Raw genomic sequence first — 27,287 nt, forward strand, 5'->3', positions numbered from 1 at the left:
CCATAACGGATGTCTCGGCTGCGGTGCAGACCTTTATTTCTGACCTAATACCTGGCATCTCTGCGAACCGCCTTGAATTTGACCATGCTCACAGGTCCCTCCACCTCGCAAGGATGGTCTCCCCAGGGACATTATCGTGAAGCCCCATTACTACTCAGTAAAAGAAGAAATTATGAAACTTTCCAGATCCTCCCCCCAACTCACCGCCATGGGTCATCCGATTCAAATATTTGCAGATATTTCACCGTTCACTATCCAAAGGAGGCGTTCCCTCAAACCCTTACTCACTGTTCTTACTCAGCAGAATGTTAAATATTGGTGGTCGTTTCCTTTTCGCCTGAGCTTCTCCTTCCGGCAGAAAACCTATGGCTTCTCTTCCATGGCTGACGGCGAGAAGTTGCTCCTTCATTTGGGTATCCTTTCCCAGGACGCACCGATCCCTGGGTCGCAGAAACCTTCATTCTCCAAGCGTCCTACACCATCCAGCCCCGTGGTCCCTCTGTGGCAAAAGCAGCAACACAAACGGTCTAAGGAGTCCAGACCTCCCTGAGACTTTAGCACCGTGGCTCCAAGTGTTTTATCTTCTTACCTGATTGCTTCCCAAAATGGGAAGATCTACCATTTCCCTTTTGTTTGCCATGCCAACCCAGTTTTTGGCTGGCTGGTGCTACCGACACTTTTTGCCTTTTCTATTTTTGGATCTTGTCCCGGACATTTTTGGGTTTTTACCCCCCATTTTTCTTTTTCTACCATCGTCTACATGTGTGACTGTTTTATGTGTTTTATATTTGCTCTCCTGGTGCCCTTTTTGTGCTTCCTTTTGGTCCTGTTCCCAGGCTCCCGGTGGATTTATCCGGGTCCGCGTCCGGGCGCTGTTTGTCCGGTCGCGACTCTGGATGTGACTTTTTGTCACTGTTATGTACCTTTGCTAATGTGAATGCATTTGTATGTTTTTTTTTATGGTCTTCACTAATGGCTAATTTTTTCCATGTGCTTTCCCACTTCCTCCTCCTTCTCCCTTTTTTTCCTTCCCTTCCTTCCTTCCCTTTGGTTTCTTTCTCTCCTCTTGTCCTAGGTCAACGTGCTGCTGTGGTCCTCCAGCTCTGGCTTCACTCCACGGGACATCGGGCAGCTCCGTCCGCGAGCTCCCCGTTTGCGCAGTCCATCCAATGTTATTATGGCCTCCTCTGACCTACGAGCTCCTCCGCTACGATTAGCTTCTCATAATGTCCAGGGTCTCAACTCCCCCCCCAAGAGGCGTAAGTTGTTTCAATATTACCACACCACACACTTTGATATTTTATTCCTACAGGAGACACTTCCCTCCTTCCTACAACCCCTCCTTTGTCCATGCTAAGTACCCGGTGTTCTATTTGGCGAACTCTGACTCTAAGACTAAGGGGGTGGCCATTTTCTTTTCAAGTAGGGTGAAATTCTCCCTCTCCAAGACAGTCCGCGACCCGGCAGGGCGCTTTCTCCTCCTGGTTGGTGACATAGCAGGGCAGACGTTCACGTTTGTGTCGTATTATGCCCCTAACAAGGATCAGGCTAAATTTTTTTCTGCTTTGGCTGACCTGATCTCTAAACATGCGGTTGGTTTCTTGATCCTCGGAGGGGACTCCAATCTGGCGTTCGACCGCAGTCTGGACCAATCCAGGCCGTTGTCTTCCCCATACAAACAACCCTCCCAACAGAGCTTTAGGGTCGCCAAGACGATCTCCTCCATGGGTCTTGTAGACATATGGAGGGAGCTACATCCTACCTCAAAGGACTATTCCCATTACTCTGCCCCTCATCGCACATATGCTCGGATCGACCATGTTTTCGTCCCCGCTCCCTTTATCCCTAATGTTTGCAAATCTGACATTCGCGATACTCCTCTATCCGACCATTCCATTGTCTCCATCTCTTTTTCTATACCGTCTCGTTCTAAGGCTTCGTCATATTGGAGACTTAATGAATCGCTTCTGACCAACCCAGTACACTGTACGATGATCGACAATGGGATAAAGGAATATTTTCGCCTGAATGACGTTCACAATATCTCTCCGGTATCTCTTTGGGCGGCCCATAAAGCCGTCACCCGGGGACAAATCATTTAACTGGCGTCCAAACTCAAACGTGAGAGGCGACTCGATCTGATTAATCTAGAACGCTCCTTCCACGCTCTGCGTAAAAGTCACAAGCGGCATCCCACGGCGGACTCGTTGCGTCTCCTGGACGAAGCCAGGGTGGCCCTGAATTTGGCCCTTACCACGGCTGCGGAAAAACATCTTCGTTGGACCGGCGCGCGTTTTTACGCAGAACGTGACAAAATTGGCTCCTGCCTGGCCTCCAAACTGACCCCTAGGGCCCGAGCCCGGGCCTTTCCTAAGATCAGACTGCCTACCGGCGCTTTATCTCAAAATCCTACCCCAATAATGGCGGCTTTCCAGAAGTTCTTTTCTGAACTTTATGACAACGGATCACACACCTCAGGGGTGACCGAACGTTTCCTGGACTCGATCCCTCTCCCTACGCTCTCCTCTCCCCATAGAAAAAGCCATTAAAAATTTGAAAACTTCTTCGGCCCCAGGCCCTGACGGTTTTTCGTCAATGTATTACAAAACGTTTGCTGATACCCTGGCCCCATACCTGACGAAATTATATAACTCTTTGACCTCCAGTTCCCCCCTGCCTCCAGACCTTAATGCTGCTCTTATCTCGGTGATCCCTAAACCCTCTAAGGATCCTAGTGATGTTTTTAACTATAGGCCTATATCCCTCATTAATAATGATATCAAAATTCTCACCAAGCTCCTCACGAACAGACTAAATGCTTTTATTTCACAATATGTTCATAAGGATCAGGCGGGGTTTATTCCTGGTAGACAGGGAACGGATCAGGTCCGACGATCGGTGGACTTGATCATGGTCCTGGGCTCCGCCTGTGATGGCGGGCCTCCACAGAAGGGATTTCTCCTTTCCCTTGATATCCAAAAAGCTTTTGACATGGTGACATGGCCTTACATCTTTGGGGTGCTTGGGAAATGGGGTTTTGGACCCCGTTTCACGAACATCCTGCGATCCCTGTACTCCTCTCCATCGGCCAGAGTGCGCCTTCAAGGTTGCTACTCTGACCCTTTCCCTATAACCAGAGGCACCCGCCAGGGCTGTCCTCTTTTGCCATTGTTGTTCGCGATAGCGATCGAATCATTGGCGATTGCCCTTCGGCACGATGGGGATGTCTCGGGGGTACGTTGTGGGGACAGAGAACATAAATGTGCGTTGTTTGCGGACGACATGCTTCTTTTTGTCACGAATCCCATGGTCTCCGTACCTGTAATTCTTGATCGCCTTAAAGTATTCGGCGCTGCTACGGGTCTGCAGGTCAACCTTTCAAAATCCTGGGCCATGAACGTCTCATTAGACGCATAGCAATTAGCCACTGCGAAAGCCTCCTTCCCATTCTCCTGGAAAGCGGATTCTATCCCATACCTGGGTACTCAACTGACCCCATCCATTACTTCCCTTTACTCGGCCAATTATCCCCCTCTTTTCAAAAAGCTTCGTGCTGACCTCACTACCTGGTCCACACACTCACTGTCTTGGTTGGGGAGAATTCATGCGGTAAAAATGACGTTGCTCCCTAGGGTCTTGTATCTCTTTCGCGCACTTCCAATCCCGGTTAACTCCGGACATCTGGCGGAGCTGCGAGGGGCAGTTATCAAATTTATTTGGGGTTCTAGAGGTCACAGGTTCGCCAAATCGGTACTTTTTCGCCCAAGGGACAAAGGAGGTCTTGCTCTCCCTAATCTTCGATGGTACTACCAAGCGGCCCAGCTAGCCCAATTTTCTGACATTTTTAGACGCTCTGCCAAACCGGACTGGGTCCATATAGAAAGACAAGCTACCCCGAATCACACGCTGGACTTCTTGGCCTGGAGGCCCCCTAAAACTAGACCCCCAATTCTATCTCCTACACTGTCACACTCCTTCTCCGTTCACGACGCCCTATCTAAGCACCCCAACCTGATTTCTCCCATGAAACCACTTACGCATCTTTTTCATAACCCTAATTTCCCCCCTGGTCTCAATATCAGAACCTTTGGCTGGTGGCTCAACAAAGGGCTCTTTCGGATAGGTCATTTCTTCAATTCTATGGGCCCTCTATCTTTCCCACACTGTGTCAGTTCCCTTAAAATGCCTCTGACAGAGGTTTCGCCACACGCAGATATCCCATTTTCTCCACTCAATTTGGCTTACTAAACCTGACCCTCCCCAGGTCACTTCCTACGAGCGGTGGTGTTCGGAGGCCGGTGACCCTAAAGGGGGTATATCTCTGATTTACAGTGCCCTCTCTGACACTACGGATAAGCCGAAATACATGTTGGACTGGGAAAAGGATCTTGGTGTGGAGCTGGAGCTGGATGACTGGAGTTCCCGATTCGGACGCGCCTTTAAAGGTATTGTTAAGGTTTCCTTGATCGAGGATAATGTGAAATTGCTTACCCGCTGGTATTTGGTTCCTGCACGTTTAGCTTGTATGTACCCCAATTCCTCTGCTCTATGCTTTCGGGGTTGTGATATGTCAGGGGACTTCCTGCATACCTGGTGGTCCTGCCCGAAGCTCCGAGCTTTCTGGTCGTCCATCTTTCGAATGGCCCGGAAAGTGTTGGATCATGCGATAGTACAGACTCTCCTTGTAGCCCTGCTTAATGGTAGAGTTTCGGGTATGCCTAAATCCTCCCAAAAGCTCCTTCACTTTATCCTGTTGGGGTCCAAGCTTACGATAGCCAGGGCGTGGAAGAAACCACGCGTTTCGGTTAGGGAAGCCAAAATGAAGATCTCCTGGATCATGACCCAGGAGAAGCTATCTAGTATTCTCTCTGACCGGGTAGCCCAGTTTGAGTCTACATGGGAGCCATGGGCTAAATATGTTCATGTTGATCTGTGATATTAAATGTTACTTGTCTGACCTAGGACCCTCTTCCTTTCTTCTTGTCTCCCCTCCTCTTCCTGTTTTTTTTTCCTTTTTTCTCCTTGCGAATTTGCTATGGTATCAACCTGGTATTCTGGGCAGGGTCTTCGCCTCTGGCCTCCCGCTCAGGGGGCGGATGTGTCGCCACCTCATAGGGGCACGTCCTCTGGTGTGGGCTGCTGGATAGGGGGGTCCTTGTCTAGTAGGGTCAACCTCCCCTTCCCCTCCACTTGGGTTGTACATTCCCTGTTTGATGCAATTTGATGCGTCCAGAACCCGTCCTCCCCTTTGCCCCCTCTTTACTGTATGTTGGGTTTCGCAAGGGCGGATTTTATCGTTTTTCGCATGTGATTTTCACTGCGGTACATTTGACTTAATTGTATTCTGTTCCTGTTGTACCAGACTGTACACTTGCAATATTCTTGATGCCTCTTTGTTTTTGTATTTTTTGTTTTCTGAAAAATCAATAAAAACTATTGAAAGTAAAACACCACTCGTTTGCTGCTCTTCATACATGATGACTTCACCTCGAACAAATCTTCGAGGTGACATCCTCACGTATGAAGAGCCACGAATGAGCAGTGTTTTAAAGCCTTAAAAGCCTTTTAGAAAACCTCAAATTTTGGGTTGTCCCCAGAAAAGTATTAAAGGGTGACTCTTCCAATTGGGATACTAGTTCCAGTGACTTGGGGGTCCCAAAATAATTCTCTAATTTGCAGTTATGTCTTCTCACTTCCCATTTCCCTATGGTACGGAACGTGAAGGTAAATCTCCGCAATAGGACACAGATGGGGACATTTTTTTTTTCTACAGGGGTTATACCCTCACTTGCTCTATCCAAAATAAAAATAAAAAAAAGTTTTGCCAATAGTTCAACCTTAATTTACTGACTGTGAAGTATGCAAATTAGAATCAGAATTATGTTTTGCATACTTCCAAAAAGTACTTTCCAAAGTATCGAAGCCAGGGGATCAGCATATCAGTCATGTAAAGAGAATTTGCAAGAGAGGTAACAAAAGTAGTATTCATATTTTCTCATGCAGGTTTTCTTTAGACCAGATGGAAAACCCAGACATCAATGTGTGTCAAACAGTTGCCATACCTTTTTTTTTTTTTTTTTTTCTTTCATAAAATTATGTTTTCATTCTTTTTACAGCTCAGAGCTGCTGATCTCCACCAGCCTCTTTCAGCAACTTCCCAGCTATATGCACTTGCTTCCACATCAGCTACAAAATACTGCTCTGGACAGGTTTCCTGATAGTGACAAATGTGAACTAAGTCTGAGCAATATATGTCTGCAAGGCCCTTATAGCCTCCATCAGGGAAGAATTTGACATGGCAAAAATAGAGCAGCACAACTGAAAGGCAATTGTCTCCCCAAAGCAGGAAGTGACTGAACAAAGACATTCATAGCAGGGTTGTGAGGTTTTACTTTTAAAAAAGCTGCATAATAATAATTTTTGAGGCAGTTTAGAAAACATCCAGACCCCTACTCCAGGGGGCTCAAAGGACCTAGCTAGCCCTATCTGATTGACCTTTCCATTGCCATCAGCGTGACTAAAGGGCCATACACACTAAGATTTTCTGAAGACTTTTTCCTTCAGATTTACCTTTTCTATGTAGTGCAAGGGCCTGCCAGATTGCATACAAATTGAAAGTGTTTAGGTTTGACCTCATATTATCTGGTTTTGGTAAATCTAAAGGAAAAAGTCTTCAGAAAATCTTATAGTGTGTATGGCCCATTAGTGTGCAGGAGAAGTGTTCAACTTAATCTAGGAGAAGGAATGAAGCATTCTGTTTTCCTGATCTAGAGTTGACAAACTGTACAAGGTGGTCATTGGGGGCCACAAATGATAGAAGGTTAGATATAAAAAGTAGCTGTTGAGATAATAAGCTAGGGGAAGCTTACAGAGGGTACAGGACTGAAGACTGTGGTACTGGTTTCATGAAGAGGGTTACAGGACATAAGAAATTTAGTGCAGATGAAGAGTTTTAAGGGTTGGAGAAATGGGTTGGGCATGTTAACTGTAGCAGGGAGTTATAGAGGTTATAGATGTTTGAAACAGTGTGCACAGAGTTGAAGATCAGAGCATTGGCTGTGTAAATGAAGTCATAGAAAATAGGGAATGAAGTGCAATGGAAAAGCTGAAAGGGTTGGGGCAATGGGCTGGGTATGTTAGCTGTAGTGGAAATTATAGGGCTTGTGAATGTTTGGAGCAATGAAAATAGGATTGAAATCTGGGCATTGGCCTAATGGAGGGAGTTGAAGGGGATAGCATGTTACATGTAAAGGGGTAAAGGGCTGGGTGTGTTACTTGTTGGGAAAGTTATGGGGATTATGGATGTTTGGAGCACTGGGTACATGATAAAAATTAGTGGTACTGGTACCATTGTACTCTTATGTCTTTTCTGTCTAGGTTTGCAGCTAGGGGTGAGCTTCAGGATTGGGTCAAACTCATATTCAACCTGAACCCAGCCTGTTCGCAATTTGTCAATTCATTGAACACATAGGCCAAATGCAGGCAGTTCATCTACACCAATCTCTAGCTGCTGTTTGTAAATAAACAATCCAGGTATAACGAGCAACATCATTAAGCAAACAACCAAATATAGTATAGTAATACTAATGTACCCTAAACTCATCCCCCGAGGGTAGATATCTGGCAGTCCCCTTAAGTTGAAGAGAGATATAAGAATAAGGTATAGTTATATAGTTCAAGTTATAGGAATAAGCCCCCCAAAAAACCTCCATCTTATTTTGGAACTAATGTGGGAAAAGGCCATTGTCCCCTTGTCCCCAGGGGTGTCTTGCAAAAAGGGGGGGGGATTTGGGGATTTTTCATTCTCCTCCCCTGTTGCAAGTTACCCTTCCAAATATTGACAAGTATGGGCCCGGTATGGTTCAGTAGGGAGTTGGTGCATGCTTGCTGTGCCCCTTTCCTAAGCATCCTGGAAACATGCTTGGATAAGGGCCGAGCAGGAATTGTAAGGGTGCTGTTTTTTCCATTTTTCCACTTTAAACCACATTCAGACCGGAGGATTTGGCTGCTCAATGACCAGGCCCTATTTTGCGATTCGGCACTGCATGAATTTAACGGACAATTGCGCAGTCGTGCAACACTGCAACCAAACGAAATTAACTTCCTTTTTTCCCCCCACAAACAGAGCTTTCTTTTGGTGGTATTTGATCACCTGTGTGATTTTTATTTTTTGCGCTATAAATAAAAAAATAGCGACAATTTTGAAAAAATAACAATATTTTTCACATTTCTTTATATAAAATTCTCAAAAAAAAAAAATGTAAAAATCACATTTTTTTTAGCATTTTTTGGCCAATTTCTTTTCTGCTACATATTTTTGGTAAAAAAAAAATCACAATAAGCATATTTTGATAAGTTATTGCGTTTACTAACTACAGGAAAGATTTATGTAATTTTATTGGGTTTCTTTTTACTAGTAATGGCAGCGATCTGCGATTTTTTTTACGGGACTGCGATATTGAGGCAGACAGATCGGACCCCTAACTGACATTTTTTACACTTTTGGGGGTACCAGTGACATTACTACAGTAATCAGTGCTAAAAATATACACTGTTACTGTAAAAATGACACTGGCAGGTAAGGGGTTAACTGTACTGGTGATCAAGGGGTTAAATGTGTCCCTAGGGGCGTGAGTCTAACTGTCAGGGGGCGTGGCTTGTGAAGTAATCACAGAGACATGCAATCCTATATAGAAGGATCATATAGCCTCTGTGATTACTTCAGTGGGAATGACAGACAGCTGTGTTTACATCAGCTGTCTGTCCTTCTCTCACAGCTGAGGGAGATCTCGAGTGGCCGGCAGCCATTGGAGCCGCCAGTCACACGCGCTGGCTCCCCAGCTGACGAGTGGGAGCGCCCCTCCGGCGCCGCGTGATCGCCCCCTAGCTCCACCCAGGCGAGCACAGTACATATACGACACTTTGCCTGGGAGCGCCAGCCTGCCGGCGTACAACTGCGGCGGCTGGTGCAGAAGTGGTTAAGGGAATGCATCATACAGTTCTGTAACTTCACTTGTAGCTTTAAGCCCTCCCAAAGCATGTTATTTAAAAGTTTTGTGTCATTGGTACATGTCGCCCATGGCAGTGCCCAGCTACTCATACCCCTTTTTGACAATACCTTGACAATTTTCCTTTGAAAATAGGCAAAAACTATATTATCTCCTATAGGCTTTAATAGGGTGCAGTGCTATGTTTTAGGTTCTCAGAACTACCTTCCAGCAGTGGCGGCCCGTGCATAGGGGGCGCCAGGGCGCCGCCCCCCTACCCCTAAAAAAAAAAAAAAAAAAAAAAAAACGAACAAATAAAGTTGTTAAAAAAAAAAATTGGGTTCGCCGGCCTGAACCCAAGGAACTGGTGGCTGGGGGGGGGGGGGTTACGTCCCAGAAGAGGCGCCGATTGGCTGCCTTCTGGGGGGGTAGGGGGGTATCCTGGGTGCAAGTCTTTGCGGTTGGACACCCCCACTTTCTGATATCCTGGCTGTGATTGGTCCAGTCTACAGCCTGGACCAATCATCATCCAGGATATCGCTGAAGTCGCAATGGGGGCGGTGCCGGTGCGTGCGTCAGTCACTCACCGTTACCGCCGCTCAGAGAAGAGGAGAGGCCGCCCGCCGGTTCCCGCCGCCGAGACGACGAGGGAGAAGGACCCGCCGCAGAAGAGGAGGAAGAAGCTGAGTCGCGCCAGGTAAGTTTGAACGGAGCACGCACGCTGACACTCTGCAATCATTGGGGGACAATGCTGGCGCTCTGCAATCATTGGGGGACAATGCTGTGGCACTCTGCAATCATTGGGGGACAATGCTGGCGCTCTGAAATCATTGGGGGACAATGCTGTGGCACTCTGCAATCATTGGGGGACAATGCTGGCGCTCTGCAATCATTGGGGGACAATGCTGGCACTCTGCAATCATTGGGGTACAATGCTGACGCTCTGCAATCATTGGGGGACAATGCTGGCGCTCTGCAATCATTGGGGGACAATGCTGGCGCTCTGCAATCATTGGGGGACAATGCTGTGGCACTCTGCAATCATTGGGGGACAAAGCTGTGGCACTCTGCAATCATTGGGGGACAAATCTGTGGCGCTCTGCAATCATTGGGGGACAATGCTGTGGTGCTCTGCAATCATTGGGGGACAATGCTATGGTGCTCTGCAATCATTGGGGGACAATGCTGTGGCGCTCTGCAATCATTGGGGGACAATGCTGTGGCGCTCTGCAATCATTGGGGGACAATGCTGTGGCGCTCTGCAATCATTGGGGGACAAAGCTGTGGCGCTCTGCAATCATTGGGGGACAATGCTGGCGCTCTGCAATCATTGGGGGACAATGCTGTGGCGCTCTGCAATCATTGGGGGACAATGCTGTGGCACTCTGCAATCATTGGGGGACAATGCTGGCGCTCTTCAATCATTGGGGGACAATGCTGGCGCTCTGCAATCATTGGGGGACAAAGCTGGCGCTCTGCAATCATTGGGGGACAATGCTGTGGCACTCTGCAATCATTGGGGGACAAAGCTGTGGCACTCTGCAATCATTGGGGGACAAAGCTGTGGCACTCTGCAATCATTGGGGGACAATGCTGTGGCGCTCTGCAATCATTGGGGGACAATGCTGTGGCGCTCTGCAATCATTGGGGGACAATGCTGTGGCGCTCTGCAATCATTGGGGGACAATGCTGTGGCGCTCTGCAATCATTGGGGGACAATGCTGTGGCGCTCTGCAATCATTGGGGGACAATGCTGTGGCACTCTGCAATCATTGGGGGACAATGCTGTGGTGCTCTGCAATCATTGGGGGACAATGCTGTGGCGCTCTGCAATCATTGGGGGACAATGCTGTGGCGCCCTGCAGTGATTGGGGACAATGCTGTGGCGCTCTGCATTGAAAGGGGCTCGCACGCTGAACTCTGCATTGATGGGGGCACGGAACAGTTGCATTGAAGGGGGCATGCACGCTGAAATCTGCATTGTGGGGGCACAGCACAGTGTTCATTGCATTGAAGGGGGCACAGCACAGTTGCATTGAAGGGGGCATGCACGCTGAACTCTGCATTGTTGGGGCACAGCACAGAGTTCATTGCATTGAAGGGGGCACAGTGTTTATTGCATTGAAGGGGGCACAGCACAGTGTTTATTGCATTGAAGGGGGCACAGCACAGTGTTTTTTGCATTGAAGGGGGCACAGCACAGTGTTTATTGCATTGTGGGGGCACAGCACAGTGTTCATTGCATTGAAGGGGGCACAGCACAGTGTTTATTGCATTGAAGGGGGCACAGCACAGTGTTTATTGCATTGAAGGGGGCACAGCACAGTGTTGCATTGAAGGGGGCATGCACGCTGAACTCTACATTGTTGGGGCACAGCACAGTGTTCATTGCATTGAAGGGGGCATAGCACAGTGTTTATTGCATTGAAGGGGGCACAGCACAGTGTTTATTGCATTGAAGGGGGCACAGCACATTGTTCATTGCATTGAAGGGGGCACAGCACAGTTGCATTGAAGGGGGCATGCACGCTGAACTCTGCATTGTGGGGGCACAGCACAGTGTTTATTGCATTGAAGGGGGCATAGCACAGTGTTTATTGCATTGAAGGGGGCACGCACGCTGAACTCTGCATTGAAGGGGGCATGTACACTGGTCTCTGCATTGAAAGGGGGCATGTACGCTGGTCACTGCATTGAAAGGGGGCATATACCATCTCCTGTACCATATCTGTGCCATGCCTATACCATATCTGTGCCATGCCTGTACCATCACCTGTGCCATGCCTGTACCATCACCTGTGCCATGCCTGTACCATCACCTATGCCATGCCTATACCATCACCTGTGCCATGCCTGTACCATGACTTCAAAGTCACGCAATTTTTTACTGCGTTTTTTGACGCGAAGCAATACCTATTACATTTTTCTTTTTGCGCCCCCCCAAAAAGTTTGAGCACCAGCCGCCACTGCCTTCCAGATTCATCAATTGTGGCTTTTGAAGCAGGTTTTGGAATGTTCACGCTCATGAGCAGTTCCTATTTGTCATGTTTGTTTGGAAGTCTTCTTGGTTTTGCTTGTATATGTTTTACATATTTACTACAACATTTTCCTTTAGTACCAAACAAAGATAAGGAAGTGAATTCTACTGTATTCTTCTTCTAAATCTATCAGACTTGAACCTACATTTTGTTTGTTTTCTGTGACAACAATATAAAGAAAGAAAAATAATATTCTAATAACCTTGCCTATAGAAGTAATTAGATTCTGATTTCAGGAAACGATATCTCTTAAAAAAGATGAAAATGAAATCTTTTGTTTGTGTCTGTTGGAGATATTCCAAGGCAAGCACATCTGTTCTTTAACAACTGTACATATAACAGCTTCACACATATTCTAGAAAACTCTGTGTGATAATTTACATTTTGTTGTAGTATATCATGCTTCAGTACTGATAAAAGATTCCAATTATTGTTCTAATATCATTCTGCATGTGTGAAAACGTGCTGTGGAGGATAATTATAACTTTATAATATGTTTATTGAGTTAGCATTGATAGTGCTAATGAACCACAACCAATTGCTATGCACAGGTTTTAGAATGAGTGATAACATCAGTGGAACAATGGTACCTTTCCATATGCAAATTGGAGACTGCCACACATCATTCCTGCAGATTTGCTGTAGTTGAGACCACCTTCCGGCAGTTCGGCTTGGGAGGAAAACAGCCATATGACAAGGAGCCTGACAGAATTTGAAAGTTTGACCCTGCCTCACTCTACTAAAAAATAAGATTTTTGTACTTACTGTAAAATCGTTTTCTTCAAATACATTGAGACACACAGACATGTAGAATAATCTTTGACATGTGGGTTGTACTGCTGCCTATAGGAGGTCTGGAAACTGGAAAACAAAAAGCATAAGGCCAGCCTTAGTTTGCCTCAGTTTTGCCAGAAAGCAGTGTATGAAGCCAGTAACACAGATGGGTGGGAACTGTGTACCTCAATAGACTCATAAAAAAATATATATATATTTTATATTAAGTACAAAAAGCATATTTTTTTTAATCAATTGGGGGGACAGAGGAAAGAAGAATAGTCTATGACATGTTGGACTGTAGTGCAGTTTCGCAGGCAAAGAAATGCCCTAGCAAGGGCTTGATAGAACGTACTTTCCAAACAGGAAAGAGATAGCTTTAACCACTTGCCGACCAGTCACCAAAGTGGCTCGATTCCGTCCAGCGACATAGACCTATGTCGCTGGACTCCTCCCCCTGTAGGCGCGCTCCCGCTGTTTTCAGTCACAGCGGGAATCGGGCCTGGGGAGGGGCGGCGGCGATCGCCGCTGCTCTTCCCTGATCGTCGGGGAATCGAGTTTGGAGATCCGCCCGCTTGTGTAAACAAAGCGGATGGATCTCCTAAGTGACAAACAGTGACAGATTGCAGGGTTCAGCATAGCTGAACATGCGATCTGTCCCTGTGTCACTCAGTCACCTCCCCCCACACACGTTAGTAAGCACCAGGCATACATTAACCCCTCCCTCTCCAATAAAATGAACCCCTTCCCTGCCAGTGTCATTTTTACAGTAACAGTGCATATTTATAGCACTGATTACTGTAGAAATGTCACTGGTACACCCAAAAGTGTCAAAAATGTCAGTCAAGGGTCCGATCTGTCCACCGCAATGTCGCAGTCCCGCAAAAAAAAAAAATCGCAGATCGCCGCCATTACTCGTTAAAAAAAAACACCAAAAATGACAGAAATCTTTCCCTTAGTTAGTAAACGCAATAACTTTTGCGCAAACCAATCAAAATACGCTTATTGTGATTTTTTTTACCAAACATAGGTAGCAGAAAACAAATTGGCCAAAAATTTAAAAAAATTTGATTTTTACTTTTTTTTGGAGGGAATTTCATATAAAACAATGTTAAAAATATTGTTATTTTTTCAAAATAAACGCTATTTTTTTGTTTATAGCGCAAAAAGTAAAAATCGCACAGGTGATCAAATACCACCAAAAGAAAGCTCTGTTTGTGGGAAAAAAAGGACGTAAATTTAGTTTGGGTACGGCGTCGCATGACCGCGCAATTGTCAGTTAAAGTTGCATAGCGCCGAATCGCAAAAAGTGGCCCAGACGTAAGACAGCAAAATCCTCCGGTGGTAAAGTGGTTAAGGAAGGATTTCTAGATCAACCTGGTGTTGCTGAGCAGGACCAACACAATCCAAAGCAGCTACATGAAGGAGTCATCCATTTTCTTCAAAGAAGAGGGGAATATTTAAGTATCCCTCTTAACAAGAAGTGGTATTATAAGAAACAGAAAAGGACATAATTTAGACCAACATATAGTAGTCCACCAAGGAAAATATCTCTAAGGAAGCCTCAAGCCCGAAATATAACATCTTGGACAATAGGAAAATAGGAGAGCTAGGACAGATCAAAGCATGCTCATAAACTAGAATGCAACTGAACAAAATCAAAGTCCTAAATAAGTGTTGCAACTTGTTAATTATAAGGCAAGGGAATCAACAACATAAAGGGCATACTTGGTGAGGAATATCTAAAAGAATGGCTAAGGATATAAAAGTTAGATGAATAGAAATAATAAGGACCATGAGCCTAGAAAAAAAAAGGGGAATGGGGTGAAAAAAAAAAGATAGGAAATTAAGCCCTGAAACATTAGGCCCATCATATTTACAAAATTCTACAAGTGTAAAAACAATGTTATAGGGTGTCCTAAAGAGAAAGCTTCAAGAGTTAACCATAAATGAAATGGGATGGTGACACACCTGAATGAGGTCACAGGAACACCCCTTGTAGGGGTATGCAACTGACAAAGCGGCCATCTTTAAAAGACTGGTGAGTGGATAATTGAATCAAGTTAATGTAGAATAAATGTATATAAATTCAAGCAAACTCCAAAGTGAAGGGTAAAGCTTGACATCATTATAGGCATGCATTGGAATTGTTGTGAAGGGGAAACATAATCAGACAGTAAGTCTTGTCTGCTGATAAAGGGGAAAGGCAAAAGTGTTGAATGTGTTTGTGTATGTTAGACCCATCCAGTAAATGACATCAGCACTCAGATCCCTCAGTCTTAACTACCAGCGGGAAAAGGCAACAATGGCACAAACAAAAGGGGGGAAATATGGGAACTGTAAAGAAAAAGCTTTGAACAGTGGTGAGCGGGCAGAAATTCCAAAACAAAAAAGGATTGAGAGAAAAAAAAAATGTGAATCAGCCCACAGCCTAAAAAAGTCTGCTTACGAAGTGAGAAGAAGGTCTGTTACCAGCAAGAATTTCCCTATAGCCTGGAAAATTCTAGAATACAGAGGTCAACGAAGGAGGTCACAGACCAAGCAACCCCCAAATATTATTGCTGCTAGAACTCAGTGATAAGAACACCGAGCTGTAAGGCTCACTCGAGCATTAATGGTCAGGACTATAGCTGGCGAGTGTAGCTTGCAAGTGAAAAGCAAAAATATTGCGCTAATCATAAAAAAGCTGCTACACCAAACAACTGACAAGAAAATTGTGAATAGCAAAATGTGGAAAAAAGTGCAGCGCTAATAAATACTAGCATTATAAAGTGTATATATATATAAACCAAGAAAGGTAAATAAAAATAAATTGCAAAATGAATAAAAGTGAACATCAAATCAAGAGTCCCATAATGAAGTGAAAAAAACAGTCCACAACGGTGATAATTGAAGTGCTCACTGGATCCCAACACCAACAAGATATAGAGATATAATGTGCTCACCAGAACGATAGAACTCAAAATGCCATATAGCATATGAGTCAAATCAGCTTGTTGTACAATGGATGGATAATCCGAAGGGATGACTGAGGTCACTGATATTGAGGTGAAGAGGTGATAGCAGATATGAACTGTCACACCAGAGAGGCTCTCACTCCGTCAGATGGCCAGAAAGGAACCAAAAAACAAGGGAGCACAAAATAGCGTAACACTGCTAAAATTATAATTAAATAAAAATACACCAAATTGCACTTACAAACATCTCGTGGTAAAGAGCGTATACAGATGAAAAGGTAGGCTGTCAGCAGCGTGGCCTTGACGCGTTTCAGCATAAATGCTTTTTTCAAAAGATAGTGCCAGCCAAACACCCACAAAAGCCACTTATTTATAATCTAAGTAATAATAAGTCACCCAATGAGAAGATGCCTACTGTGCAGACACACCAAGCCCAAAATGGCGTCGGCTTGCACTCCAAGCCTCGTTTTCAATGTGGCTATGGATGCCTATTGTGCAGACAAACCGAGCCCAAAATGGAGTCGGCGTGTATTCCAAGCCTCATTTTCAATGTGGCTATGGAGCGCAACATCACTTCCGGGGTAAACAGGAAGTGCATCATATGCGGAAGTAACCACATTCCAAGCCTCATGTTCAGATAAACCAGAGGCACAGCATCACTTCCGGGATAAACAGGTGTAGCTTGCAAATGAGTGCATTGCTAACATAAAAAGCTTGCAGAAGACCAGCATATTAAAAGATAAACTTTTTTTTTTTTTTGGACAGAGTAGGGAGGAATTAGGACTCTTTTTTTTCTCTTAATGACTGTTTTTTTTCTTTTCATTTATTTTTTTTATTGCCGTTTGTGCCCCTGATTCACCCTCTTTGTTTGTCAGGTTTACCATTATTACCAAAAGTGAAAGAAAAACACAAATCTTGGGTTGTCCCTAGAATAGTAGAAGAGGGGAAATCTACCAATTGTTCTGGTGACCGTGTTAACAAAACTTTGGAGGGATTTCCTTTCACTTCCTATTTTAGCTATGGACAGGAAATTAAGGGAACTCTGGGACACAGGAGGAAAAAAAAAACTGATAGGTGTTATAACCCTCCAATGCTTTATCCAAAATGAAAAAATAAGTTTTGCCTTTAGCTCTACTTTAAGTGGAACAAACCTATAAGCACTTTAGAATCAATGCGTATAGAAATCTTTATTAACCTGTTCCGGACCGCCAGCCGCAGTTTTACTGCAGCAGGCAGCCCCTCCTGCGTGAACCGATGTAGGACTACGTCAGTCGCGTGCGTGGTGCTGGGGGAGCGACCGATTGCCGCCAGCCACTCCTGTAAACACAGCCGACCATTCTTCTCTCTGAAATGATCACAGAGCGCCTGTGATCCTTCTATATAGGATCACAGGTCTCTATGGTCATTTCACAAGCCCCTCCCCCCACTGTTAGTAAACACTCCCCTAGGCTTACATTTAACCCTTTGATCACCCACTAGGTTAACCCCTTCCTTGCCAGTGTCATTATTACAGTAACAGTGCATATTTTTAGCACTGATTACTGTAGTAATGTCACTGGTCCACCCAAAAGTATCAAAAAGGTCAGTTAGGGGTCTGATCTGTCTGCTGCAATGTCGCAGTCCCGCTAAAAATCGCAGTTTGCTGCCATTACTAGTATAAAAAATAAATAAATAAAAATGACATAAATCTTCCCCCTAGTTTGTAGACATGATAACTTTTGCGCAAACCAATCAAAATATGCTTGTTGCAATTTTGTTTACCAAAAATATGTAGCAGAATACAAATTGGCCTAAAAGGATGAAAAAAATAGATTTTTACATTTTTTGGGGGGGAATGTTATAAAACCGGAAGTAAAAAATATTGTTTGTTTTTCAGAATTGTCCCTCTTTTTTGTTTATAGCGCAAAAAATAAAAAAAGTACAGGTGATCAAATACCACCAAAAGAAAGCTCTATTTGTGGGGAAAAAGCACATCAATTTTATTTTGGTACATTGTCAAATGACCGGGCAATTTTCTGTTAAAGTAAGGCAGTGCTGAATCGCAAAAAAATGGCCTGGTCATTAAGGGGGCAAATCCTTCCGGTCCAGAACTGGTTAAAGTTAATAATATTAATCCATCAATTGGGTAGCTGTGTTAAAAAACGACTTAAGCCCTGTACACATGCGTCGAAAATTGGCAGGGAATTTTCGTCCGACGACCGATCTGCCGATTTTCGGCTTGTTAGATGCTTCCGACAACCAACTCCAACTCTTCGGCCGAAAAAAATCTGGTGTGCAGACTATAAAATTGTTTTTGGCTGTCAACACAACGGCTGATTTTTGTGCAGTCAGTACAGATTTCGACAGGGAAAAATCTGATGAGCAAGACTGGGCATGCTCAGTGAAGAAAGAACACAAAGAAAGCAACCCAGCACATGACATCACTTCTGAAGTAGAATTTTGTTGGGCGAGAAAATTTGTGTGCAGTCTAGGCACATTCCAACCAACAAAACACAACTCTGAACAAAAGACGGGCGATCGGTCGGCCGATAATCGTTGCGTGTGTACAGGGCTTTAGATATCAGTCCGAAATTAGCATGAGGAAAATCCACAAGGGACAAAAATGGGGGAGAAAAAGGAACTTTGATGATACCCACAACAATGTTGGACACCAGTGTCAATAAAAGTCAAATATTTATTGAAGTAAACATTAAAATACCCCCAGACAAACACTCTGGGGGAGGACTGAAAAACCACCATTAAAGTCTGCCTAAAGTGTGTATCTGATTAGTCCAGATTTGTGTATAAAAACACTTTGTCATCCCTTTGGAAGAAGTCACAGGATCAGGGCGGGGCTCAGGGACGTCATCACACCACCAGGAAGGAGCTGCATGGACACAAGGATTTGGTGATGCTACTACCTTACCCTTAAGGGGACATTATATGTTTGTATAGAAGATCTGTTTTTAAGGTGGTGCACTGCTGATGTTTAGTGCACAAACCTTGTAAGTGCATTTTAATTCGTTTAATACAATATATATGATATTTAAAAGAGGTAAAACACGATGTATAGTTTATGCTTCAATCGAGTGGTATCTATGGTGGAGAGAACACCGTGGTGGCCAAAATAGATCGCTGTACAGACAATTGAAGGAGAGTTGGGACAACCAGGATTAACCATAAGGACCCCTTAAAGGGGATGGCACATGGTGACCTGCAATATAGGTCAAGTAGCTAAGGTGAGAGTGGCGTGTGAACGATGGTGGTTCTACTGAAGAAAACTCCTTTTTTTTTTTTTTTGAGCACATTAAGACTGTTTCACGTCAAGATGTGCATTTGAAATTGATGAACTCTATTTTCACGGAAGTTAATATCATAGTGGCGGTGGAACTTTCTAATGTTTACACATATTGTTTGAGGTTTGATATGACACAATTTTATTTAGTTGGTTATATATATTGCTATGAATTTTGTGTGGTATAACACAGAATGGAAAGTTATATATTTAAAAAATATTTTGCAACATTGTAGAGGTAGTGGAACCCTTGCACGTGTACATTTTTGGTTTTCTTTTGGATCTATAGGGTATATGGGTATACATATTGGTATATAGGTGTGTGTGTAAGGTATACATATTGTTCATATTGGAGAATTGACAATCATTTTTGATTAAATACTATCACACATTGAGGATATTATTTGGTTTAGAGATATGATATAGTAAGTTAGTGCAGCACTTTTTTTGAAAAAACTTTGTCATTAAACTTCTTTGGCCTGAAAGTCCTAACTACCTGAAAGTTTCTAACTACCTTAAACTACTATATGTTATTTCTGCCTGAGTACTTCAGAAACTTAAAATGATCATAAGAGCTATGGATACTGCCATTATTAGTTTCTTATAGTGTACATAGAGGATTTTATTCTTTGCACAATCTATTTGAAATTTACAGTTTATGATTAGAAAAATGTAGCCTGTTAAAATGTATACATGATATTATTTCATATGAAAGTATTTTGTGCTCTATTTTAATTATATATAATATTTTTACTAGAGCAATTTATTTGCTAAATCCTGTTAACTATTCCTGTGTTCCTGTACACCACTGTTCACATAATTTGTTAGCTAAATAAGGGAAGCTGATGGAAGAATTGTGTTGGTTCCAAGTAAATAAACTTATTTAATGGTTTTCAAGGATCAGGGGCCATTCAGAGTTGTGTTGGATACTTTGCTCCTCTTGAGTAAAGTTATTGTTATTTTCTATTCTCTATTAATACTTCCCTGGCTGTCATGCTGGTCTTTTTTTTTTTTTTCCAAAAAGTTTATTGAAGGAACATGGTACAACAATATTAAAACATTACAGTGTGAGCATTGTAGTAGGTACAGTAGGTATTGTTCATGGAGGTACAGGTAAAAACACTTGAAACATGTCAAAAGGTAATAATAAAGTTGCAGATTACAGCTTCCAAACTAAGATAAAGTAAAGATGGGGGGGGGGGGTAGAGGGGAACAAAGTTACTCCCTTGTGTCCAGCACAGGGGGGGGGGGGGTAGGGCGGGCGGAAGGTTGGTGGAAAACAGTGCAAAATCTGATATTCCTAAAGTTGAATATTTCAAATGATGAGACACTGATAAGGGTAAGCAGTCAATTTATGTTAGTACAGTACCCATTTAGTAGAAGATTAATCAATGCAGAGATACCTCAGTCAATTTTTGAAAATCCGGTCTTTTTTAGGTGTCAAAGCCATAGAAAATGCATGACAAAGAAGCAGTAACTTATACAAACAGTAGGTAAAGAATGAACTTGTACTGCATTTCTTTTAGGCCAAGTGTATTTAAAAATGCTTCAATATTTGACTCACAGCTCCAGAACAATCGTACAGAAAGGCTTGGAGTAAAACAAGAGAAAAGCAATAGACGGAAGGCCAGATGGCAGGAGTTAAGGGGGCTGTGGTATAAAAGGGGTGAGAAAAGTTTGGCTGTGCCAAAATAAGCAAGGAAAACTAATCATATCAGGGAAAGGTTTGGGATAGGTGGAGTTTTTTTTTTGGGGGGGGGGGGGGTGTGCTAACTATAAGGGGTGGTCTTCAGTTGGAGGGCGGTCAGCAGGGACCATCTTACAACTTGGAATGAATTGTGCCACGTTTCAGTGTTGCCATTCTTTTCGGTTATGGGGGATTTGGAGACTCTTCTGTCTCAGCTACGGGCTGCAGCTGATGTACATGACACGGACCGGTTACAATCCCTGGTTAGTGAGTTGCTTTTGTGAGCCGGGCAGGGGGGTCCTGCTACCCCTGCTTCTTCATGTGCTTGGAAGTGAAGGCCTCCGGAGCCTCTCAGCATTAAAGTTTCTCCCAGGGTCTGGCGTTGCACCAGGAGCCCCACTGAGAGCACCTTGAAGAACCCTCTGGCCCCCACACCAAAATGTCATTTGTTTAAGGTGGGACTTGCAGGATGGGGCTGCAGTGTCATCTGTCACAGTCCATCCCTCAGCAGTGGACCAGGACCTGTGTTCGGTGCCCGCTGCTAGCTTCTCTGCTACCCAGGCGGCTCGGGGGGGGGGGGGGGTGAGTGCAGCAGGAACCAGCTTTACCCCTACCAAGGAGGTGGAGTGGCAGTTTTCCAGAAGAAGTGTGCAGGCTTCGGCGGCGGGAGGGAGGAGGAGCTCCACTGCGGCCGGAAGAGAGATTGTGGCTGCATTCTGTGATGTCAGTGGCAGTGTGCAGTCTGGGTCTTAAAGCAAGATGGCAGCAGATAACGTCATGGACTGCCGAGATGGTGTCCAAGGAGCTCTGGGAGGCAGCTGGACATGAGGACACTCCACTGTCAGAGGGGAAGTTAGAAGAGGATGAGTCTGCAAAGGAGAGCACTACGGTGGAGGTCGTTGCAATGGCTGGTGGACGGGGTCAGCAGTCTGGTAAGTGGCCTTCTGGCCAGTCCCCTATGTTTGCAAGGGGTGTGACTGATGGGAGAGGAGTGGGTTTAAGGGGGGTTTCGCCGGGTAGAGGGTCTGCAGTGGTGGGAGCTGGGGGTTCTGATAGTCATGGTGTTGGGGCTTCATCTGAATATTCTAAGGTTTTAGAGGAATGCTTCGGTTCGGTCGATGGAATGAATAGTGCAGTAGTTGAAGGAGATGACTGGTTCTTGGTGTTGTATTACAGGAAGCGAGAGTGTCGGTGTTGACGTTAAATTGGAAGTTGGCGGTGTTGGCCTTTTTGTTCAAGTTGTTTGGTTAGAGGTAGAGATGTCCCGAACTATTCGCCGGCGAACATCGCTTGTTCGCGTTCGCCTCGGCGGGCGAACATATGTGATGTTTGGTCCGCCCCCTATACATCATCATTGAGCAAACTTTGACCCTGTACCTCACAGTCAGCAGACACATTCCAGCCAAACAGCATACCCTCCCTCCCAGACCCTCCCACCTCCTATAAAAAAGCAAGGACAGCATCCATCTTAGATTCATTCTGAAGCTGCAGAGTTAGTTAGAGCAGGGAGAGTGCTGCTGCTGCTGCTGAATTAATAGGGAAATCATTAGCTAGGCCAGTGTTCTGTGTCCACTCCTGCTGTAAGGACAGCGTCCTGACAGCACCCCAAAAAACCCTTTTTAGGGCTGGTATATCAGTCTGCTTTTATTTATTTTTTTCTATATATATACAGACTGTACTGTGTGCACACCACTCATATAGGGTGGCACAGCACCTTGCAGATAAAAAATTCATTTAATTTTTCCTCTGTTATATAATTGCAGTTGCCTGCCAATGAGTGTCAGGTCCACAGACTGTACTGTGCCCACTGCCCACCACTCATTTAGGGTGGCACAGCACCTTGCAGATAAAAAAGTAATTTCATTTTTTCTCTGTAATATAATTGCAGTTGCCTGCCAGTGAGTGTCAGGCCCACAGACTGTACTGTGCCCACTGTCCACCACTCATATAGGGTGGCACAGCACCTTGCAGATAAAAAATTAATTTAATTTTTCCTCTGTAATATAATTACAGTTGCCTGCCAGTGCCAGTGAGTGTCAGGTCCTCAGACTGTACTGTGTCCACTGCCCACCACTCATATAGGGTGGCACAGAACCTTGCAGATAAAACATTAATTTCATTTTTCCTCTGTAATATAATTGCAATTGCTTGCCAGTGAGTGTCAGGTCAACAGACTGTACTTTGCCCACTGCCCACCACTCATATAGGGTGGCACAGCACCTTGCAGATAAAAAATTTATTAAATTTTTCCTATAATAAAAAATAGAATTCATCCAGAAAAAACAGGAACTGGCTTTTTCATTTGAATTTCAGTAGCGCAGGGATGGTGATAACCTCTTACCAAATAAATAGGATAACGTATACCAACATATATGAATAAGATGTGATAAATATAACCATAAAATCATAAATACATAAAAACATGAAATCACATTAATAGGAGTCCATAAAGTCCATAGGTATAAAGTGCATAGAGCAATGAAAGTGCAAACATGAAGGATCACAGGTGCGTCTTATGGGGACCACCCTTGCTTGCCACCACCACACAGTGCCGGAAGAAGTATCTGAAATTCAGACTCACTATAAATTTACCAGTTTAATTCAGTGTTCAGGAAGGGTTTGGCAGCCTTGGGGCTTTGTAAGGCTGCTTTTGCATCACATTCATTTAGTATCAGGGCAGCCACGGTGCGGGCGTGCTGGGGTTTGGGTGAAGGGGTTGTACAGCACTGGCAGGTGGGAATCTCACCATTATTGCCTGTATGGTCGTCCTCAATTGTTAAAGATTGTGGGTTTTTTGTCAAGTGGGGTTGCGGCTGCTGTAATTTGTTGACTGTTTGTGTATTGTTGCATGTCGGTAGAGTTATGGCTTTTAAGGCTATTACTTTTGTGATGTGTTGTTGTTCTTCTTCTTCTCTTTACATGTGGGGGTTCGTGTTTGATTTGGATCTTGGGCCACTCCTACGTCCACTGGGGTGCGAGGAGAGCTGATGTCCGGCCTAATGTACGGCAATTGGGCATCCCTAGGGAGGAGGTGGTGGTACATTGGATCGGGGTGCCTGGCCTATTGTGGAGTAGAGTGGTTCCAGAAGTGGAGCAATATGCTCGGCTTGATAGGGCCCCTGACGCACTGGTGGTACATGCTGGGGGTAACGATTTGGATCTACGGTCTATGCGAGAGCTCATCTGGGACATTAAATACGATTTACTCCGGGTTCACATGGCTTACCCAGGCTTGTTAGTGGTGTGGTCAGATATGGTGGCTTGTACTTAGTGCTCGGTCAGTGGATAGTCTGAATAAGGCTTAGGTCAAGGTAAATAGGGAGCGGACAAGATTTGTCTGCGCAATGGAGGTATAGTGGTGAGACATCATGAGTTTGAAATGGATACTTGGAGGTATTTACGGGTTGACAGCATTCATTTGAACGCTGTAGGGACGACATGTGGCGTCTTGGTTCACAAGATGGTGTGCAGAGGGCCTTGAGGGTGTGGAAGTCCGCACAAATCTAAGGTGTCAGGTTTGGGTGGCAGTGGCGGGGTGCAAGGTCTTTTTAGGTTCATATGGGCACAAAAAAGGACAGTGTAGGCTCCCTGTTGGTGGGATGTGTATCTGCTAATTGTCTCTGAGCCGATGGTTTTGAGGCTGGAGCCCTGAGAATTGACACACAGGTACTGTCTTTTGTTTTGATGCCTATTAGGACCTGGTGGCTCCATTATTTATGTACTGTTTTCTCATGTTATGTTATTTATCAGTTATTAATTTGTTATTTATGTTTTTGGTAATAAAAGGCTGCTATAGCCAATTAACCCCAATCTGCTGTGGTGTGGTTATTATACCAAAGGGGTGGGGGTATTGGTATAGCAGTTCAGCATAAGCCATATTTAATACCTTAGTCAAGAAAGACCCTGAGAAAAGCAAGAGAAAAACAATAGATGGAGGGCAGCCATGACAGGGGTTTAAGGGGCTTGGGTATATATTAAGGGTAAGGAAAGATTGGCTGTGCATAAATAGGCAAAAAGAACTAATTGTATTGGGGCATGGTTTGGGATAGGTGGAGTTTTGGGGGAGTTGGTGTGCTAACTAGGAGGGGTGGTTTTCAGTTGGAGGGCAGCCAGCAGGAAACATCTTCCCACCCTCCCATCCTGTATTTTGTTGATATGCTGTATTGAGTAATTGAGGGTGATGAGAAGCCCAGTATGGCGACTGGTGGGGTGCAAGGTCCTTTTAGGTTCATATGGGCACAAAAAGGCAAAGTGTGGGGACCCGTCTGAGGTATGGCTCACTGTTGGTTGGATATGTATCTGCGAGTTGTCTCAGAGCCAGTGGTTTTGCGGCTGGAGGCCTGAGAAGTGACACAGCTACTGTCCTTTGTTTTGTTGCCCATTAGGACCTGGTGGCTCCATTCTTTATGCACTGTGTGTTCAGGTTATGTTATTTATCAGTTGTTCATTTATTTATGTTTTGGTTAATAAAAGGCTGCTATAGCCAATTAACTCAAATCTGTTGTGGTGTGCTTATTATACCAAAAGGGTGGGGGTATTGTTATAGCAGTTCAGCACAAGCCAAATTTAATAACTTAGTCATGTAAAAAAGTGTTATAATTAATCATTGTTCTTTCTGATGGACCTTTAAAGGTGCATGAGCTGCCCAGCCTGGGAACTGACATCATTGGTGCAGCTTGCCTCTCTCCCCTGGCCATTTGATGAACAGGCTGCCAAGTGAAGTGTGGGAACAGGAGGAAAGGAACGCTTTTTGTTGGCTGTATCAATGGCTGGGAACATAATACCTGCTCCCAAGCAAAGGGAGAAAAGGGGTACCGTTTTTTAGGGAAGAGAGAGAACAGGTAGAGAGCTGGCAAAGGGTGTGCTTTTAGCAGGATCCACAGTCAAGGAAAGTGAACTGAAGTCCGCAGGCAGAAAATTAAATGTTTTGCATTGATTGTTATTTACTGCTTGCAGCATCATTCTCTACTTGTTCAGTGCATTTCAGGCAAAACCTTTTATTGGTGGTAAAAAGAATAAACACCAACCTATTCACCTTGCTTTGTTATTGAATTGCATAGCTGTTATTGAACTGCTGCAGTTACTATTGCCTCTCTTTACATCTCTACTGGGTATAGAAAGGTCAAAGCGTTTCTGTTGTTTTCCACTGGGCAAACACTACAAATTAGGAGAAAAGAAAGAAAGGTACAGCCTCCTTTATCCATCCCCAAAGCTTAAATGTGTAAATACCCCTATATTATGGAAGTAAAATGTATACAAAAAATTTGATGAATATGCAGAATAACACAGATCTCAAACATCCTAAAATCCAGACTAACTTTTTTCTTACTTAAAGTGGGAATAATTCCTTTTTTTGACACTTGGTAAGCCCATAATACAGCTTTCTTGTAGATACAGTAAATATCTCCTAAACCTACATGGAGATTTTCACACTGCATGCAGCCGGTGATGTCACGGGCGTATGCGCTCTGAAGGGACGGCATACCTGTGTCGTCCCTTCTGAGCTCTGTGCTGCCATCTGTGACTCCCGCACTCACATGCAGGAGTGATGTTGCATGGCTTGGCCAAGCAGACGGCCGGAGGAAGTGAATCTGGAAGGAAGACTGGGTGAAGATGGAAGTGCTCGCCAGCAGTGACAGAGGGCTTCGTTCTAAGGTAAGTATCTCATCATGTAAAGATGAGATAAAAAAAGTAAAAAAAAAAAAATGGTGCGGTTTACTACTGCTTTAAAAATGGGCACCATGAATCTGCAAACACCTATCAGGGTAAATGCTATATCTTCCTTTGACTCAAAATCTATCAGTACACTGGAAGTCTTCACCTCTTTCCCAGAATTGCCTAAGCAATTCAGTATCAGTACAATAAACATAGTCACTTTCTCTTTCCGAAAAACTGTTAAAGAAAATTTGGAGTGTGACGGTATGCGAGGTGAGGTAGTCGATAATCGGTACATTTCACCTCGCATACGTTTGGTAGTAAGAGATTGAACCTTAATCCGGCCCGGGTTCTTCCAGCCTCTGTGACAGGCTAGGTTCCGGTCCGGAGATTGTGGGTCACCTGAGTCCATGCTCAGCTGGACTTTAAATGAACAGGAAGAGAGCACAGAAATGCTCTGACCTGAGACTTAGAAGGGAATCTGAGAGAGGAGCTCTTTTTGGACTTTAACCACTTCAATACAGGGCACTTTCAACCCCTTCCTACCCAGGCCAATTTTCAGCTTTTAATGCTGTTGCATTTTGAATGACAATTGCGCGGTCATGCAACACTGTACCTAAACCAAATTTTTGTAATTTTTTTCACACAATTAGAGCTTTCTTTTGGTGGTATTTGATCACCGCAAGGCTTTTTTTTGCTAAACAAATAAAAAAAAGACCGAAAAGTTTTGAAAAAAAAAGTTTTTTTGTTTGTTATACAATTTTGTAAATAGATACGTTTTTTCCTGCACTGATGAGCACTGATGAGGCTGCAATGACAGGCACTGATGATGAGGCACTGATGGGGTGGCACTGATGGGGTGGCACTAATATGGGGCACTGATAGGCAGCACTGATAGGCACTGATATGTGGCAC

General features: G+C 44.3%; 1 protein-coding gene across 1 annotated transcript in view; it reads right to left on the reverse strand.

Moving 5' to 3' along the window:
- The window catches only part of ADGRA1 (adhesion G protein-coupled receptor A1), a 1,278,841-nt gene that overhangs the window by 424,171 nt on the left and 827,383 nt on the right, over nt 1-27,287 (reverse strand). The gene's annotated exons all lie outside the window — the stretch shown is intronic.

Source organism: Pelophylax lessonae (assembly GCF_965119305.1).
Source record: "Pelophylax lessonae genome assembly, chromosome: 9".
Classification (NCBI taxonomy): domain Eukaryota; kingdom Metazoa; phylum Chordata; class Amphibia; order Anura; family Ranidae; genus Pelophylax; species Pelophylax lessonae.